This window comes from Pseudophryne corroboree, chromosome 2 (assembly GCF_028390025.1).
Source record: "Pseudophryne corroboree isolate aPseCor3 chromosome 2, aPseCor3.hap2, whole genome shotgun sequence".
Classification (NCBI taxonomy): domain Eukaryota; kingdom Metazoa; phylum Chordata; class Amphibia; order Anura; family Myobatrachidae; genus Pseudophryne; species Pseudophryne corroboree.
This window is the reverse complement of record NC_086445.1, coordinates 456928848-456931972: the sequence shown is the minus strand read 5'-3', so window position 1 is coordinate 456931972 and position 3125 is coordinate 456928848. Positions and strand designations below refer to the sequence as shown.

The following is a 3125-nucleotide window of genomic DNA, read 5'->3' as shown; positions in this document are numbered from 1 at the left end:
CTGCTCGTGAGATCTTACAATCTAAAGGGGAGGGGTAGACAGACAGGGGTGACACAGATGGGGTACATAGAGAACGTGGAACAGAGGGTTAGGATGAGATTTGTCTGGGTTTGGTGAAGAAGTGGACCCCCAGAAGGCACAAGTCAATACTTAACATTGCAACATTTGACTGGGCTATGCAGGAGAAAATTAACAATAGGGAAAAAAAAAAAAAAGAATCGATAACTTCTGCCGCTTTCAAAAAGGTCAATGGAAGCTGAAATAATGGACAACTACCTCATGGAAGCCAGATACAGTATACCAAACAGTACTTAGCAGAGTTAGGAATGAGTGCTTATGAAATACAGTAACATTTTGTCATAATATTTCAGAAACTGCATGGCTGGTCTCTTGCACTCTTTTGCTCTAATACACCACCTGCTTTAGGATTTATATTCAAAAACATTATGTCTCCATAATCCCAAAAACGTCAGTCTTCTTGGAAAGTGGTTTGTTCCTTTGTAAGGGAAAGAGAACAAACGTTCTCAAACAACGGTTTCTCAATTTCTCTTTCCTCTGGGAAGGGATTGTGGATTCGCAGGAATATCTGAGCATTTCTGTAATCAGAAAGCAGCGACTTTCTACAAATGTTTACATTAGATTACGTTTGGCAAAAAAAAAAAAGTACAGAATCCCATTTAGGATGTCTTCACCAAATCGTTGACATAAATATGGAAATCGTCATCAAACTTAATGAAGTACACAGATGGTTTAGCTTCAACTTGATGAATAACCATGCCAGTCCTTTTTGAGCCATCTTCTTTGGCATATTCCACTTGCTTGACTACCAGGCTGTCCACAACCTTCCCTGGTTCTCTTTCAGCTGGAGGGGAATCATTTGAGTCTGGCATGATCCGAAGATCGCATTCTTTATAGTTATCTAAAAGTTGATACATATATAAGACTGGGTCCTTTTCATAGGTTATATAAAACCATGTGTTCATAATAGGTGCTAGTGCTAATACCATCCCTCGCCACTCATCCTTGGAACCATCCTCTGTTTCAAACATATGCTCCACTGCTTTACCAATCATTGTGTTAGCCAAATGGGCATCGCTGATTCGGGATGAGGCAACTCTGTCTGGTAGAACTTCAAGAGCAGACACCCTTTCATCCTTGTGAAGCTCAAGTCCATAGACACAATCAAATCCATCATACTTTATAAGATAGAGGGAGGGATTCACTGGTACTTGATCCAGAACTGTACCTTTCCACTGGGTTATTGGCCCACTGCCCTCTTTCCACTCATGCTGTATTCTACAGCCTACAATATTTCGCCTTGGCTGGGAGATTGGTTTACTTGGTCCCATATTGTTTCAATGTTTCTTATGAGATGTTCTTTTCTTCATCATATTTGCAGAAACACCTGCATGTGCTGCATCAGCTCTTGATCGCTGAGCGGCCACCTTTCCAAATGGAGTCTTCATTCATCTGTGTATTAAAGGGCAGCAGGGCTGCCGAACTAGGGTGAAAAGTGTAGTCACTCCAAGTTTGTTGTAGTCCTTCCAGTCTACATGAAAAAGAACCCCTTCCTTTCCACCTTTCAGAAAAACTCTGACCCTCAATTTCTCTAATCAGAAGTCACTTATCTGGGGCAGATAGGATGTGTTTCCCTCCACTCCCCCTGCAGGTGACGGCTGTGGCACAGTACTCCCCTGCAGCCAGTTGCCCCAATCCTCCTCCTCCCTCCTTTGTCAGCCTCCGTCACCACCCACTGTGCGCTGCTATGGAAGAGCAGCTCCCGCCTCACTCCCCATGAACTTCCAAGCCCTCCGCTCAGACACTCCAGCGCTCATTCCCTTCCCTCACCCCCTCCCTCTCCACACACTGCTAGATTTGGAGCTGGCTGCTACTATACGGCCGCCTGTCACTCTGCTGCCAGGACCAGGCCTCGCCTTCCTGCCAAATACTGATCCCTCCAGAGCTGCATACTGTATACTGTACTGTGCGACGTGTGTTATACACCTGGTGATTATACATCCTGTAATCTGTACTGAGCGATGTGTGAGATACACCTGGGGATTATACACCCTATACACTGTACTGAGCGATGTGTGTTATACACCTGGTGATTATACATCCTGTAATCTGTACTGAGCAATGTGTGAGATACACCTGGGGATTATACACCCTATATACTGTACTGAGCGATGTGTGTTATACACCTAGTGATTATACATCCTGTAATCTGTACTGAGCAATGTGTGAGATACACCTGGTAATATCTGTGCTCAGTGTGCTGCATTGTGGGGACCACCAGTATATAATTATAGTAGTACAGTACAGTAGGCCATTGCTGTATCTTGCAGGTCTGTGTCACTGCAAGTATCCATTCCATATCTGTGCTGCATTGTTGTGAGCAGTATATAGTAGGACAGTGCAGCATTTTGGTGACCAGCAGTATACATATAGTAAAGTACAGTAGGCCATTGCTGTATCTTGCAGCTCCGTGTCAGACTCAGTTCTAGTATCCTGATCAGTGCTCAATATCTGCTGCATTGTTGTGACCAGTATATAGTAGTACAGTGCAGCATTGTGGTGACCACCAGTATATAGTAGTACAGTTCAGTAGGCCATTGCTGTATCTTTCAGCTCTGTGTCACTTCTAGTATCCCGATCAGTGCTTAATATCTGTGCTCAGTGTCAGTGCTGCATTGTGGTGACCAGTATACTACAGTACAATAGTCCAGTGCTGTTCTCGCTGCTCAGTGTCAGTTCTCCGTAGTATCATCAGTGATCCGTATAATCAGTTCTCAGTATAATCATTGCGCTGTTAGACGTGTGCCCCTTTTCCGCCATTACTGCAGTGGGATTTTGACAATTGATGAAGTTATTGTGTCCCCGTTACAAAATCCCATCCAGATTCCACTTCACTAGGCAGGCGATAGCGAGATTTTACCAATTAATATCAGTGATTTATAATTATTAAACAAGTAAGAGAGAACCTCCTTTGCTGCGCCTGTGTTAAGCTATAAGTTAATCAATCTCAAATAAGATGAACCTGGAACTGATAGTGTGGAAATACGTTCGCCGCTATAAGGAGATATGCGGAACTCCTATCAAATTTAGCCCAATAAAAAGAATTA

The 3125-nt window shown here is 43.5% G+C and overlaps 1 pseudogene; it reads right to left on the bottom strand.

Moving 5' to 3' along the window:
• Nucleotides 1-677: 677 nt before the first annotated feature.
• Nucleotides 678-1466, bottom strand: LOC135050875 (spindlin-Z-like; annotated as a pseudogene).
• Nucleotides 1467-3125: the final 1659 nt, after the last annotated feature.